General features: G+C 36.9%; 1 long non-coding RNA gene across 1 annotated transcript; it reads right to left on the minus strand.

Annotated features, from left to right (window-relative positions):
* Positions 1–473: 473 nt before the first annotated feature.
* LOC147871830 (uncharacterized) lies at positions 474–17,562 on the minus strand. Its single transcript, XR_015538247.1, has 6 exons — positions 13,990–17,562; positions 12,566–12,684; positions 8,700–11,065; positions 7,273–7,391; positions 3,395–5,760; positions 474–2,086 (listed from the first exon to the last, which is right to left on the minus strand). It is a non-coding gene; the product is annotated as an uncharacterized LOC147871830 (long non-coding RNA).
* Positions 17,563–18,237: the final 675 nt, after the last annotated feature.

Consider the following 18,237-nt stretch of genomic DNA (forward strand, 5'->3'; position numbering starts at 1 on the left):
CGCACACATTTTCACATGCAACGTATCTTCAAAACTGATTTAGTTCTTAGATTTGTGGGTAAAATAATTTAAAAATACAACAGTACACTGAAATATGTACAATTAAAATCTTACCAGTTACCAAAAAATGCAAATCAGAGTGAATTATTGTAAAACCAAATAAAACCATTTTGAAACTAATGTTAACATAATTATTATTCTTTATCCCATAAAAAAATCATACAAAGTTTACCTGTACATATCGTATGCAAAATATAATGGGGCTATACACACCTCAAAAGCCTCTTTGGAAATGGTGAAGGTTTAAATTCCACATCATAATGAATGGCAATTTTGTTCCGAAGCGTTGACAAGTCCAGTTTTTCTTCCTTTAGTCCCACAACCTGTCCTATTTGGGATCTTTAATGTCTCAATTCCTTTAGTTACAGCTGCAACATCAGCGTCTCCAGTCTGTTGCCTTACGGTGCCTGCGATTTCATCAATGAACAACAAAATACATTTTAAATTTATAAATATTCTTTATTCAAGAAAATAAGAACTGAGATCATTTCAAACCATTTTGTGACTTATTATTTGATCTGGAAAAGTACAGTTAAGTTAAAAAATTATTTTAAAATTAAATTTCCAACACAAACATTTAATTTCAAAGTTATCGATCAACCGCCTTCCTGAGCACAATATCAGAATTTTCGTAATGAAAATAAAAATTTGCATATGGATACAAAGTAAAATATGCTTCAGGCCACTGACATTTTCTGACTTTGTAATATGAAGTGTCTTGGAGTGTGGGTAAACTCACATTCCAGAGGCAATTGGAAATTGCAAAGGCTTGTCTTATTTTATGTAACAATGCTCTAAGAATTGCATAGCTGTGATGATTGTGAATTGAGCCACAAATTTAACCAACTAGCTTCTATTACATTTTTCAGGACAGTATACACCTTGTATACAGGACAAACAGGCTTCCATCATCACCACTGTCTCACAACAGTGTCATATTACCTGGTATCCATCCATAATCTATTTATATTATATTTGTAATTATTTGTCTCAAATTTATTGCTTAGAATGCACACCTGGATATTCAGAGCCTGAATTATAAATATTTATACAATTTTTAACGCTGAATGCAGTGTCGTCCGTTATCTCGACACACGCATTCAACTACATTATTCTTCTTAACGTCGTGTGAAACACCTTTGGTATTTTATGTATCGCTATTTACCAAGACATGAGACTGTTTTTGTTGTCTCACAAAATTATGTTACACAAATTCTTAAATTCTTACATCCAAATTTTGAGACTGCGATGTTCTGTCTGTTGTGCAGATGGTACTTTGCGTTCTTTGCAAAAACTAGCAATATTCCAAGGGAGACTGCTAATATTTCAAGATAGCAACTCCATCACATGTGAAGAAATAATTTTAGAAGGCGCAAGGCTTGCTTGGTATGTTGGCGGTAGCATAGCTGCTGGTAGGGCCTCCCTACCCAGATTGGTCGAGGGGGGAGAGGTCAGACTAAGACAGGTACTCAGGTCCTCCAGGTTGGGGGTTGCACTTTAAAAAGGAAGATGATGTTAAACCTCAATCAAAGCCTCGGACAGACAGACCTAACAGAGGATAGGACCAAATGGAAGAGGAGGATTGAGGAGGCCATGGACGGAATATGGACCGGAGAGCCATAGAAGAGGAGCGAGGCTTGCTTAGAAGCAAGAGGACAGCTCATTGAGACTCCTCTATCACATAAGGTAAGCTGCAGTGCTTAGGGAGGTGATAAATCTATCGTCCTTCTAGTAGAACCTTGAGCACGCATCAAATTGATGAACCATGAACACAAGTCGTGTTAAAGCTCGGTCCGTATGCTCAGCAGTAGTTTCTTCCCTGTACGTTTTGGTAGAGATTGTTTCGTATGAATATATACTGATTCAATATGAATACAATATTGCATGTAACAGATTCTGTGTATTACCTGGCAATTGAAAATAGTTGAATACTTAGTTGGAAGGCCATTGTATTGTCTTGCTCTGTCTGTGGCAACTGCAGGTACTTAAAAGGAACAATGTTGTCCATTGATGTAACAACGCCTGTCTGGAACATAACAAGAAATATCCAGTTGAAGCACAACCAGTCACAGTCACTCTGTTAATGCTAGCACACGCCCACCAACTAGGTAATTACTTAGACTTCCTGGTTAGAACAAGAATGAGATATAATACTGAAGTGGATATTAAGAAATATGACTAAAAGCAGCTCACACGAGATTTGCTAGACACATGTCGGAGGCCATCTCAAAGGAATACTTACAAATTAAGATACTACACCTCAATCAAAGCCTCGGACAGATGGACCTAACAGAGGACCGAATGGAAGAGGAGAATCGAGGAGGCCACGGACCGAATACAGACCGGAGAGCCAACAAATTTATGGACAAGGTGGAAGATTACTAAAGATAACTATGACATCACCTGAAAAGCAATAATGAAGCTGTTCTTTCGAATGCCAGAAGATGGACGTCGGTAGTCTGTCAGTAAATATCCTCCGTGACATTATCATGGACAGAAACAGAAAGCTATTCCTTATGCTGACAGTGGTTTACTAATGAATTTCAATTTTAAATTAGTTACACACAAATTTATAACACTGCTTAGTGGGCACGCAATACTATTCTGTTGTGCGTGACTAGAACAAGTGTATTTTCATTCAATCTTATGTAAAGGATTCTTACTAAAGCTTAATACCATGACACAAATTTTTACTATATTATTATTATTATTATTATTATTATTATTCAGTGTTCTGTCTTACGACAGGTCCATTGCTCTGCCCAAAAAGAGCTCTCCAGTTTTCCCTATTCTCAGCTTCTCGTTTTAATTCCTGGAACTTCATCTTCTTTCCTTCTTTCAGATCGTCGGTTAGCTGTATCAGTCTTCTTCCCAGTCCGCGCTTTCCTTCAACTTGGCCTTCGATGATATCACATTACATAACTAAAACTGCCAGTATGCTTCCTATTATATTTGTCTTACTGAACATAAAAACACATCAGAATCTTTCTGATAGAAACATCTTTTTCATTTTAGAGTGGAAAACTGTCTACAGTGAGAACAAAACTTTTGTTTATATTACATGCGCTATCACACCTTCAATTGTGTTCCAAGCAACATCACTACAGGAAAAATTGATAAATAGTTGGTTTCTACTACAGTTTTCATTCCTTTAGTCCCACAACCTGTCCTATTTGGGATCTTTAATGTCTGAATTCCTTTAGTTACAGCTGCAACATCAGCGTCTCCAGTCTGTTGCTTTACAGTGCCTGCAAGTTCATCAATGAACAACATCCTTTAGTTTAGTCCTAATAAGGATCTATGGAATGTAAATAAACTCTACTCCCTAACATACCTGAATAATGCATTTCCTTATCCAAGTCACAAACATTCCAGGTGCTTCATTCTGTCTGGTTCTTCACATCTCCAACTCCACCTAAGCTGGTTCCCCATCACACACACAACTGCTCTTCTGAAACACTAATATTCAGATAACTTGGTCTGCCATCTCTTGGTAATATTACTCCACGATATATGCATAAAAGAGGGGAGATACAGTTCACAAGGCAGTTGCCATTCAGCACATCCTATTCAGTATTAAACCTCGACCCGACACAGTAATACTTCTAGATGTCTTCCGCTAGACACGTCATGTCTCTATCAACTCATCACCGACTAATATTGAACATCAGATGAACCACGCCATATAAAAAACAATACCTTCGTTCTAATATATAAGAGTAATCTGATAATAACATTTTCAATAAACTGCATAACATTGTAAATGATTGTAATTCGAGTTTTAGATTTACCAATCTAATTTATACCTGAGGACGGTTAAATATAACCGAAACATGTCGTAAGAGACGTTCCAATTTGTAAATCGATCATTCGATGCGGAACGTGAAATGATATTTTAAATATTTTATTATCTTATTAAAAATTGTGATTTGACAGAAAATATTAACCTAATTCACAATATGACGCAAATATACTACCTTATTAATACTTTTATTAAATAATGTAACTGTTCATATCAGATCACTACAGTTCATACGCTAACCAAAGATCCTGATTGTATCCTCCAAGTGTGGTTACAAATGCAACAATCAGTGAGGAAAAGGTTAAGCTTGCGACCCTTTCAAGGCACCCTCACAATTCATTCTGACCCGCAATTTCAAAACCACTGGACCAGAGCATGTATTGTTACAGAAACAAAAATTTAGGATTTTGAAACCTAAAGAATGAAGCTTCATACATAATGTGCAATTACATTCAGTAATACTCTTAAACCAGAGAAGAGCTGTACCAATTAATACATCCTCGATGTCAACATTCATCTACAAATAATGCTATAATGGAGGCAGCAGTCATTAATTCATAATCACAATGAGAAAAGACCTGATTGCAATGTACTGTTAAATGCAGCAACACATGGCAACCACATTACGTTTGGTCCCTAAAATCTCGGCTAGCTCTTAAAATTGTATTGAATTTTACCAACACTGACAATAACAAACTGTAATCAAAATCTAACTAACTAACTAACTAGATGGCTTACCGAACCCGAAGGTTCATCACCGAATTAACCAAAGCCTTCCACTGGACCCTGTCCTGGGCCAACAAAATCCATTCTCCTTCAACTCCTATCTCCCATAGATCCTGCCTGAGATTATCCTCCCATCTATGTCTAGGTCTCCCCAGCGGTCTCTTTCCTTCAGGTTTCCCAACCAATACCCGGTGCACACCTTGTCCCATCCATGCGCGCTACATGCCCCGCCCATCTCAATCTTCTCGACTTAATCACCCTGACAATACTGGGGGAGCAGTACAGATTTTTAAGCTCGTCATTGTGCAGTTTTCTCCACGCCCCATTGTCTTCTCTCCTAGGCCCAAATATCCTCCTCAACACCCGATTAATCAAAATCTACCTGTAAGTATATAAGCAATGCATTGATTTTACCAAATTGTATAAACACAAAACATAACATTTAGCCTCCTACTTATTAACAACGACATACAAATTAATGTGAGAAAATTAACATCATATTATTCTGAGTTATCAGAGTAGCAAAAGGTCTTTTTACACGGAAGTCATTAAAAGTTTTAATATTATTCAGACTGACCTAAAGAAGATAGACAACAGGTAAGAAATTCATTTTTGCTGCTAGCTACACAAATATCCATGGACGTCCAAAGTCTACGAAGGCAGAAAAGTTCAGTATTTGCTGGATTCAAACGTATTAGTATTATAGCGCACACATTTTCACATGCAACGTATCTTCAAAACTGATTTAGTTCTTAGATTTGTGGGTAAAATAATTTAAAAATACAACAGTACACTGAAATATGTACAATTAAAATCTTACCAGTTACCAAAAAATGCAAATCAGAGTGAATTATTGTAAAACCAAATAAAACCATTTTGAAACTAATGTTAACATAATTATTATTCTTTATCCCATAAAAAATCATACAAAGTTTACCTGTACATATCGTATGCAAAATATAATGGGGCTATACACACCTCAAAAGCCTCTTTGGAAATGGTGAAGGTTTAAATTCCACATCATAATGAATGGCAATTTTGTTCCGAAGCGTTGACAAGTCCAGTTCTTCTTCCTTTAGTCCCACAACCTGTCCTATTTGGGATCTTTAATGTCTCAATTCCTTTAGTTACAGCTGCAACATCAGCGTCTCCAGTCTGTTGCCTTACGGTGCCTGCGATTTCATCAATGAACAACAAAATACATTTTAAATTCATAAATATTCTTTATTCAAGAAAATAAGAACTGAGATCATTTCAAACCATTTTGTGACTTATTATTTGATCTGGAAAAGTACAGTTAAGTTAAAAAATTATTTTAAAATTAAATTTCCAACACAAAAATTTAATTTCAAAGTTATCGATCAACCGCCTTCCTGAGCACGATATCAGAATTTTTGTAATGAAAATAAAAATTTGCATATGGACACAAAGTAAAATATACTTCAGGCCACTGACATTTTCTCACTTTGTAATATGAAGTGTCTCGGAGTGTGGGTAAACAATTAATTTTACTCACATTCCAGAGGCAATTGAAAATTGCAAAGGCTTGTCTTATTTTATGTAACAATGCTCTAAGAATTGCATAGCTGTGATGATTGTGAATTGAGCCACAAATTTAACCAACTAGCTTCTATTACATTTTTCAGGACAGTATACACCTTGTATACAGGACAAACAGGCTTCCATCATCACCACTGTCTCACAACAGTGTCATATTAACTGGTATCCATCCATAATCTATTTATATTATATTTGTAATTATTTGTCTCAAATTTATTGCTTAGAATGCACACCTGGATATTCAGAGCCTGAATTATAAATATTTATACAATTTTTAACGCTGAATGCAGTGTCGTCCGTTACCTCGACACACGCATTCAACTACATTATTCTTCTTAACGTCGTGTGAAACACCTTTGGTATTTTATGTATCGCTATTTACCAAGACATGAGACTGTTTTTGTTGTCTCACAAAATTATGTTACAAAAATTCTTAAATTCTTACATTCAAATTTTGAGACTGCGATGTTCTGTCTGTTGTGCAGATGGTACTTTGCGTTCTTTGCGAAAACTAGCAATATTCCAAGGGAGACTGCTAATATTTCAAGATAGCAACTCCATCACGTGTGAAGAAATAATTTTAGAAGGCGCAAGGCTTGCTTGGTATGTTGGCGGTAGCATAGCTGCTGGTAGGGCCTCCCTAGCCAGATTGGTCGAGGGGGGAGAGGTCAGACTAAGACAGGTACTCAGGTCCTCCAGGTTGGGGGTTGCACTTTAAAAAGGAAGATGATGTTAAACCTCAATCAAAGCCTCGGACAGACAGACCTAACAGAGGATAGGACCAAATGGAAGAGGAGGATTGAGGAGGCCATGGACGGAATATGGACCGGAGAGCCATAGAAGAGGAGCGAGGCTTGCTTAGAAGCAAGAGGACAGCTCATTGAGACTCCTCTATCACATAAGGTAAGCTGCAGTGCTTAGGGAGGTGATAAATCTACCGTCCTTCTAGTAGAACCTTGAGCACGCATCAAATTGATGAACCATGAACACAAGTCGTGTTAAAGCTCGGTCCGTATGCTCAGCAGTAGTTTCTTCCCTGTACGTTTTGGTAGAGATTGTTTCGTATGAATATATACTGATTCAATATGAATACAATATTGCATGTAACAGATTCTGTGTATTACCTGGCAATTGAAAATAGTTGAATACTTAGTTGGAAGGCCATTGTATTGTCTTGCTCTGTCTGTGGCAACTGCAGGTACTTAAAAGGAACAATGTTGTCCATTGATGTAACAACGCCTGTCTGGAACATAACAAGAAATATCCAGTTGAAGCACAACCAGTCACAGTCACTCTGTTAATGCTAGCACACGCCCACCAACTAGGTAATTACTTAGACTTCCTGGTTAGAACAAGAATGAGATATAATACTGAAGTGGATATTAAGAAATATGACTAAAAGCAGCTCACACGAGATTTGCTAGACACATGTCGGAGGCCATCTCAAAGGAATACTTACAAATTAAGATACTACACCTCAATCAAAGCCTCGGACAGATGGACCTAACAGAGGACCGAATGGAAGAGGAGAATCGAGGAGGCCACGGACCGAATACAGACCGGAGAGCCAACAAATTTATGGACAAGGTGGAAGATTACTAAAGATAACTATGACATCACCTGAAAAGCAATAATGAAGCTGTTCTTTCGAATGCCAGAAGATGGACGTCGGTAGTCTGTCAGTAAATATCCTCCGTGACATTATCATGGACAGAAACAGAAAGCTATTCCTTATGCTGACAGTGGTTTACTAATGAATTTCAATTTTAAATTAGTTACACACAAATTTATAACACTGCTTAGTGGGCACGCAATACTATTCTGTTGTGCGTGACTAGAACAAGTGTATTTTCATTCAATCTTATGTAAAGGATTCTTACTAAAGCTTAATACCATGACACAAATTTTTACTATATTATTATTATTATTATTATTATTATTATTCAGTGTTCTGTCTTACGACAGGTCCATTGCTCTGCCCAAAAAGAGCTCTCCAGTTTTCCCTATTCTCAGCTTCTCGTTTTAATTCCTGGAACTTCATCTTCTTTCCTTCTTTCAGATCGTCGGTTAGCTGTATCAGTCTTCTTCCCAGTCCGCGCTTTCCTTCAACTTGGCCTTCGATGATATCACATTACATAACTAAAACTGCCAGTATGCTTCCTATTATATTTGTCTTACTGAACATAAAAACACATCAGAATCTTTCTGATAGAAACATCTTTTTCATTTTAGAGTGGAAAACTGTCTACAGTGAGAACAAAACTTTTGTTTATATTACATGCGCTATCACACCTTCAATTGTGTTCCAAGCAACATCACTACAGGAAAAATTGATAAATAGTTGGTTTCTACTACAGTTTTCATTCCTTTAGTCCCACAACCTGTCCTATTTGGGATCTTTAATGTCTGAATTCCTTTAGTTACAGCTGCAACATCAGCGTCTCCAGTCTGTTGCTTTACAGTGCCTGCAAGTTCATCAATGAACAACATCCTTTAGTTTAGTCCTAATAAGGATCTATGGAATGTAAATAAACTCTACTCCCTAACATACCTGAATAATGCATTTCCTTATCCAAGTCACAAACATTCCAGGTGCTTCATTCTGTCTGGTTCTTCACATCTCCAACTCCACCTAAGCTGGTTCCCCATCACACACACAACTGCTCTTCTGAAACACTAATATTCAGATAACTTGGTCTGCCATCTCTTGGTAATATTACTCCACGATATATGCATAAAAGAGGGGAGATACAGTTCACAAGGCAGTTGCCATTCAGCACATCCTATTCAGTATTAAACCTCGACCCGACACAGTAATACTTCTAGATGTCTTCCGCTAGACACGTCATGTCTCTATCAACTCATCACCGACTAATATTGAACATCAGATGAACCACGCCATATAAAAAACAATACCTTCGTTCTAATATATAAGAGTAATCTGATAATAACATTTTCAATAAACTGCATAACATTGTAAATGATTGTAATTCGAGTTTTAGATTTACCAATCTAATTTATACCTGAGGACGGTTAAATATAACCGAAACATGTCGTAAGAGACGTTCCAATTTGTAAATCGATCATTCGATGCGGAACGTGAAATGATATTTTAAATATTTTATTATCTTATTAAAAATTGTGATTTGACAGAAAATATTAACCTAATTCACAATATGACGCAAATATACTACCTTATTAATACTTTTATTAAATAATGTAACTGTTCATATCAGATCACTACAGTTCATACGCTAACCAAAGATCCTGATTGTATCCTCCAAGTGTGGTTACAAATGCAACAATCAGTGAGGAAAAGGTTAAGCTTGCGACCCTTTCAAGGCACCCTCACAATTCATTCTGACCCGCAATTTCAAAACCACTGGACCAGAGCATGTATTGTTACAGAAACAAAAATTTAGGATTTTGAAACCTAAAGAATGAAGCTTCATACATAATGTGCAATTACATTCAGTAATACTCTTAAACCAGAGAAGAGCTGTACCAATTAATACATCCTCGATGTCAACATTCATCTACAAATAATGCTATAATGGAGGCAGCAGTCATTAATTCATAATCACAATGAGAAAAGACCTGATTGCAATGTACTGTTAAATGCAGCAACACATGGCAACCACATTACGTTTGGTCCCTAAAATCTCGGCTAGCTCTTAAAATTGTATTGAATTTTACCAACACTGACAATAACAAACTGTAATCAAAATCTAACTAACTAACTAACTAGATGGCTTACCGAACCCGAAGGTTCATCACCGAATTAACCAAAGCCTTCCACTGGACCCTGTCCTGGGCCAACAAATCCATTCTCCTTCAACTCCTATCTCCCATAGATCCTGCCTGAGATTATCCTCCCATCTATGTCTAGGTCTCCCCAGCGGTCTCTTTCCTTCAGGTTTCCCAACCAATACCCGGTGCACACCTTGTCCCATCCATGCGCGCTACATGCCCCGCCCATCTCAATCTTCTCGACTTAATCACCCTGACAATACTGGGGGAGCAGTACAGATTTTTAAGCTCGTCATTGTGCAGTTTTCTCCACGCCCCATTGTCTTCTCTCCTAGGCCCAAATATCCTCCTCAACACCCGATTAATCAAAATCTACCTGTAAGTATATAAGCAATGCATTGATTTTACCAAATTGTATAAACACAAAACATAACATTTAGCCTCCTACTTATTAACAACGACATACAAATTAATGTGAGAAAATTAACATCATATTATTCTGAGTTATCAGAGTAGCAAAAGGTCTTTTTACACGGAAGTCATTAAAAGTTTTAATATTATTCAGACTGACCTAAAGAAGATAGACAACAGGTAAGAAATTCATTTTTGCTGCTAGCTACACAAATATCCATGGACGTCCAAAGTCTACGAAGGCAGAAAAGTTCAGTATTTGCTGGATTCAAACGTATTAGTATTATAGCGCACACATTTTCACATGCAACGTATCTTCAAAACTGATTTAGTTCTTAGATTTGTGGGTAAAATAATTTAAAAATACAACAGTACACTGAAATATGTACAATTAAAATCTTACCAGTTACCAAAAAATGCAAATCAGAGTGAATTATTGTAAAACCAAATAAAACCATTTTGAAACTAATGTTAACATAATTATTATTCTTTATCCCATAAAAAAATCATACAAAGTTTACCTGTACATATCGTATGCAAAATATAATGGGGCTATACACACCTCAAAAGCCTCTTTGGAAATGGTGAAGGTTTAAATTCCACATCATAATGAATGGCAATTTTGTTCCGAAGCGTTGACAAGTCCAGTTTTTCTTCCTTTAGTCCCACAACCTGTCCTATTTGGGATCTTTAATGTCTCAATTCCTTTAGTTACAGCTGCAACATCAGCGTCTCCAGTCTGTTGCCTTACGGTGCCTGCGATTTCATCAATGAACAACAAAATACATTTTAAATTTATAAATATTCTTTATTCAAGAAAATAAGAACTGAGATCATTTCAAACCATTTTGTGACTTATTATTTGATCTGGAAAAGTACAGTTAAGTTAAAAAATTATTTTAAAATTAAATTTCCAACACAAACATTTAATTTCAAAGTTATCTATCAACCGCCTTCCTGAGCACAATATCAGAATTTTCGTAATGAAAATAAAAATTTGCATATGGATACAAAGTAAAATATGCTTCAGGCCACTGACATTTTCTGACTTTGTAATATGAAGTGTCTTGGAGTGTGGGTAAACTCACATTCCAGAGGCAATTGGAAATTGCAAAGGCTTGTCTTATTTTATGTAACAATGCTCTAAGAATTGCATAGCTGTGATGATTGTGAATTGAGCCACAAATTTAACCAACTAGCTTCTATTACATTTTTCAGGACAGTATACACCTTGTATACAGGACAAACAGGCTTCCATCATCACCACTGTCTCACAACAGTGTCATATTACCTGGTATCCATCCATAATCTATTTATATTATATTTGTAATTATTTGTCTCAAATTTATTGCTTAGAATGCACACCTGGATATTCAGAGCCTGAATTATAAATATTTATACAATTTTTAACGCTGAATGCAGTGTCGTCCGTTATCTCGACACACGCATTCAACTACATTATTCTTCTTAACGTCGTGTGAAACACCTTTGGTATTTTATGTATCGCTATTTACCAAGACATGAGACTGTTTTTGTTGTCTCACAAAATTATGTTACACAAATTCTTAAATTCTTACATCCAAATTTTGAGACTGCGATGTTCTGTCTGTTGTGCAGATGGTACTTTGCGTTCTTTGCAAAAACTAGCAATATTCCAAGGGAGACTGCTAATATTTCAAGATAGCAACTCCATCACATGTGAAGAAATAATTTTAGAAGGCGCAAGGCTTGCTTGGTATGTTGGCGGTAGCATAGCTGCTGGTAGGGCCTCCCTAGCCAGATTGGTCGAGGGGGGAGAGGTCAGACTAAGACAGGTACTCAGGTCCTCCAGGTTGGGGGTTGCACTTTAAAAAGGAAGATGATTTTAAACCTCAATCAAAGCCTCGGACAGACGGACCTAACAGAGGATAGGACCAAATGAAAGAGGAGGATTGAGGAGGCCATGGACGGAATATGGACCGGAGAGCCATAGAAGAGGAGCGAGGCTTGCTTAGAAGCAAGAGGACAGCTCATTGAGACTCCTCTATCAAATAAGGTAAGCTGCAGTGCTTAGGGAGGTGATAAATCTACCGTCCTTCTAGTAGAACCTTGAGCACGCATCAAATTGATGAACCATGAACACAAGTCGTGTTAAAGCTCGGTCCGTCTGCTCAGCAGTAGTTTCTTCCGTGTACGTTTTGGTAGAGATTGTTTCGTATGAATATATATTGATTCAATATGAATACAATATTGCATGTAACAGATTCTGTGTATTACCTGGCAATTGAAAATAGTTGAATACTTAGTTGGAAGGCCATTGTATTGTCTTGCTCTGTCTGTGGCAACTGCAGGTACTTAAAAGGAACAATGTTGTCCATTGATGTAACAACGCCTGTCTGGAACATAACAAGAAATATCCAGTTGAAGCACAACCAGTCACAGTCACTCTGTTAATGCTAGCACACGCCCACCAACTAGGTAATTACTTAGACTTCCTGGTTAGAACAAGAATGAGATATAATACTGAAGTGGATATTAAGAAATATGACTAAAAGCAGCTCACACGAGATTTGCTAGACACATGTCGGAGGCCATCTCAAAGGAATACTTACAAATTAAGATACTACACCTCAATCAAAGCCTCGGACAGATGGACCTAACAGAGGACCGAATGGAAGAGGAGAATCGAGGAGGCCACGGACCGAATACAGACCGGAGAGCCAACAAATTTATGGACAAGGTGGAAGATTACTAAAGATAACTATGACATCACCTGAAAAGCAATAATGAAGCTGTTCTTTCGAATGCCAGAAGATGGACGTCGGTAGTCTGTCAGTAAATATCCTCCGTGACATTATCATGGACAGAAACAGAAAGCTATTCCTTATGCTGACAGTGGTTTACTAATGAATTTCAATTTTAAATTAGTTACACACAAATTTATAACACTGCTTAGTGGGCACGCAATACTATTCTGTTGTGCGTGACTAGAACAAGTGTATTTTCATTCAATCTTATGTAAAGGATTCTTACTAAAGCTTAATACCATGACACAAATTTTTACTATATTATTATTATTATTATTATTATTATTCAGTGTTCTGTCTTACGACAGGTCCATTGCTCTGCCCAAAAAGAGCTCTCCAGTTTTCCCTATTCTCAGCTTCTCGTTTTAATTCCTGGAACTTCATCTTCTTTCCTTCTTTCAGATCGTCGGTTAGCTGTATCAGTCTTCTTCCCAGTCCTCGCTTTCCTTCAACTTGGCCTTCGATGATATCACATTACATAACTAAAACTGCCAGTATGCTTCCTATTATATTTGTCTTACTGAACATAAAAACACATCAGAATCTTTCTGATAGAAACATCTTTTTCATTTTAGAGTGGAAAACTGTCTACAGTGAGAACAAAACTTTTGTTTATATTACATGCGCTATCACACCTTCAATTGTGTTCCAAGCAACATCACTACAGGAAAAATTGATAAATAGTTGGTTTCTACTACAGTTTTCATTCCTTTAGTCCCACAACCTGTCCTATTTGGGATCTTTAATGTCTGAATTCCTTTAGTTACAGCTGCAACATCAGCGTCTCCAGTCTGTTGCTTTACAGTGCCTGCAAGTTCATCAATGAACAACATCCTTTAGTTTAGTCCTAATAAGGATCTATGGAATGTAAATAAACTCTACTCCCTAACATACCTGAATAATGCATTTCCTTATCCAAGTCACAAACATTCCAGGTGCTTCATTCTGTCTGGTTCTTCACATCTCCAACTCCACCTAAGCTGGTTCCCCATCACACACACAACTGCTCTTCTGAAACACTAATATTCAGATAACTTGGTCTGCCATCTCTTGGTAATATTACTCCACGATATATGCATAAAAGAGGGGAGATACAGTTCACAAGGCAGTTGCCATTCAGCACATCCTATTCAGTATTAAACCTCGACCCGACACAGTAATACTTCTAGATGTCTTCCGCTAGACACGTCATGTCTCTATCAACTCATCACCGACTAATATTGAACATCAGATGAACCACGCCATATAAAAAACAATACCTTCGTTCTAATATATAAGAGTAATCTGATAATAACATTTTCAATAAACTGCATAACATTGTAAATGATTGTAATTCGAGTTTTAGATTTACCAATCTAATTTATACCTGAGGACGGTTAAATATAACCGAAACATGTCGTAAGAGACGTTCCAATTTGTAAATCGATCATTCGATGCGGAACGTGAAATGATATTTTAAATATTTTATTATCTTATTAAAAATTGTGATTTGACAGAAAATATTAACCTAATTCACAATATGACGCAAATATACTACCTTATTAATACTTTTATTAAATAATGTAACTGTTCATATCAGATCACTACAGTTCATACGCTAACCAAAGATCCTGATTGTATCCTCCAAGTGTGGTTACAAATGCAACAATCAGTGAGGAAAAGGTTAAGCTTGCGACCCTTTCAAGGCACCCTCACAATTCATTCTGACCCGCAATTTCAAAACCACTGGACCAGAGCATGTATTGTTACAGAAACAAAAATTTAGGATTTTGAAACCTAAAGAATGAAGCTTCATACATAATGTGCAATTACATTCAGTAATACTCTTAAACCAGAGAAGAGCTGTACCAATTAATACATCCTCGATGTCAACATTCATCTACAAATAATGCTATAATGGAGGCAGCAGTCATTAATTCATAATCACAATGAGAAAAGACCTGATTGCAATGTACTGTTAAATGCAGCAACACATGGCAACCACATTACGTTTGGTCCCTAAAATCTCGGCTAGCTCTTAAAATTGTATTGAATTTTACCAACACTGACAATAACAAACTGTAATCAAAATCTAACTAACTAACTAACTAGATGGCTTACCGAACCCGAAGGTTCATCACCGAATTAACCAAAGCCTTCCACTGGACCCTGTCCTGGGCCAACAAAATCCATTCTCCTTCAACTCCTATCTCCCATAGATCCTGCCTGAGATTATCCTCCCATCTATGTCTAGGTCTCCCCAGCGGTCTCTTTCCTTCAGGTTTCCCAACCAATACCCGGTGCACACCTTGTCCCATCCATGCGCGCTACATGCCCCGCCCATCTCAATCTTCTCGACTTAATCACCCTGACAATACTGGGGGAGCAGTACAGATTTTTAAGCTCGTCATTGTGCAGTTTTCTCCACGCCCCATTGTCTTCTCTCCTAGGCCCAAATATCCTCCTCAACACCCGATTAATCAAAATCTACCTGTAAGTATATAAGCAATGCATTGATTTTACCAAATTGTATAAACACAAAACATAACATTTAGCCTCCTACTTATTAACAACGACATACAAATTAATGTGAGAAAATTAACATCATATTATTCTGAGTTATCAGAGTAGCAAAAGGTCTTTTTACACGGAAGTCATTAAAAGTTTTAATATTATTCAGACTGACCTAAAGAAGATAGACAACAGGTAAGAAATTCATTTTTGCTGCTAGCTACACAAATATCCATGGACGTCCAAAGTCTACGAAGGCAGAAAAGTTCAGTATTTGCTGGATTCAAACGTATTAGTATTATAGCGCACACATTTTCACATGCAACGTATCTTCAAAACTGATTTAGTTCTTAGATTTGTGGGTAAAATAATTTAAAAATACAACAGTACACTGAAATATGTACAATTAAAATCTTACCAGTTACCAAAAAATGCAAATCAGAGTGAATTATTGTAAAACCAAATAAAACCATTTTGAAACTAATGTTAACATAATTATTATTCTTTATCCCATAAAAAAATCATACAAAGTTTACCTGTACATATCGTATGCAAAATATAATGGGGCTATACACACCTCAAAAGCCTCTTTGGAAATGGTGAAGGTTTAAATTCCACATCATAATGAATGGCAATTTTGTTCCGAAGCGTTGACAAGTCCAGTTCTTCTTCCTTTAGTCCCACAACCTGTCCTATTTGGGATCTTTAATGTCTCAATTCCTTTAGTTACAGCTGCAACATCAGCGTCTCCAGTCCGTTGCCTTACGGTGCCTGCGATTTCATCAATGAACAACAAAATACATTTTAAATTCATAAATATTCTTTATTCAAGAAAATAAGAACTGAGATCATTTCAAACCATTTTGTGACTTATTATTTGATCTGGAAAAGTACAGTTAAGTTAAAAAATTATTTTAAAATTAAATTTCCAACACAAAAATTTAATTTCAAAGTTATCGATCAACCGCCTTCCTGAGCACGATATCAGAATTTTTGTAATGAAAATAAAAATTTGCATATGGACACAAAGTAAAATATACTTCAGGCCACTGACATTTTCTCACTTTGTAATATGAAGTGTCTCGGAGTGTGGGTAAACAATTAATTTTACTCACATTCCAGAGGCAATTGAAAATTGCAAAGGCTTGTCTTATTTTATGTAACAATGCTCTAAGAATTGCATAGCTGTGATGATTGTGAATTGAGCCACAAATTTAACCAACTAGCTTCTATTACATTTTTCAGGACAGTATACACCTTGTATACAGGACAAACAGGCTTCCATCATCACCACTGTCTCACAACAGTGTCATATTACCTGGTATCCATCCATAATCTATTTATATTATATTTGTAATTATTTGTCTCAAATTTATTGCTTAGAATGCACACCTGGATATTCAGAGCCTGAATTATAAATATTTATACAATTTTTAACGCTGAATGCAGTGTCGTCCGTTATCTCGACACACGCATTCAACTACATTATTCTTCTTAACGTCGTGTGAAACACCTTTGGTATTTTATGTATCGCTATTTACCAAGACATGAGACTGTTTTTGTTGTCTCACAAAATTATGTTACACAAATTCTTAAATTCTTACATCCAAATTTTGAGACTGCGATGTTCTGTCTGTTGTGCAGATGGTACTTTGCGTTCTTTGCAAAAACTAGCAATATTCCAAGGGAGACTGCTAATATTTCAAGATAGCAACTCCATCACATGTGAAGAAATAATTTTAGAAGGCGCAAGGCTTGCTTGGTATGTTGGCGGTAGCATAGCTGCTGGTAGGGCCTCCCTACCCAGATTGGTCGAGGGGGGAGAGGTCAGACTAAGACAGGTACTCAGGTCCTCCAGGTTGGGGGTTGCACTTTAAAAAGGAAGATGATTTTAAACCTCAATCAAAGCCTCGGACAGACGGACCTAACAGAGGATAGGACCAAATGAAAGAGGAGGATTGAGGAGGCCATGGACGGAATATGGACCGGAGAGCCATAGAAGAGGAGCGAGGCTTGCTTAGAAGCAAGAGGACAGCTCATTGAGACTCCTCTATCAAATAAGGTAAGCTGCAGTGCTTAGGGAGGTGATAAATCTACCGTCCTTCTAGTAGAACCTTGAGCACGCATCAAATTGATGAACCATGAACACAAGTCGTGTTAAAGCTCGGTCCGTCTGCTCAGCAGTAGTTTCTTCCGTGTACGTTTTGGTAGAGATTGTTTCGTATGAATATATATTGATTCAATATGAATACAATATTGCATGTAACAGATTCTGTGTATTACCTGGCAATTGAAAATAGTTGAATACTTAGTTGGAAGGCCATTGTATTGTCTTGCTCTGTCTGTGGCAACTGCAGGTACTTAAAAGGAACAATGTTGTCCATTGATGTAACAACGCCTGTCTGGAACATAACAAGAAATATCCAGTTGAAGCACAACCAGTCACAGTCACTCTGTTAATGCTAGCACACGCCCACCAACTAGGTAATTACTTAGACTTCCTGGTTAGAACAAGAATGAGATATAATACTGAAGTGGATATTAAGAAATATGACTAAAAGCAGCTCACACGAGATTTGCTAGACACATGTCGGAGGCCATCTCAAAGGAATACTTACAAATTAAGATACTACACCTCAATCAAAGCCTCGG

This window comes from Zootermopsis nevadensis, unplaced genomic scaffold, assembly GCF_977971745.1.
Source record: "Zootermopsis nevadensis isolate Lab colony 2312 unplaced genomic scaffold, Znev_1.0 Znev_ptg000037l, whole genome shotgun sequence".
NCBI classification, from domain to species: Eukaryota; Metazoa; Arthropoda; class Insecta; order Blattodea; family Termopsidae; genus Zootermopsis; species Zootermopsis nevadensis.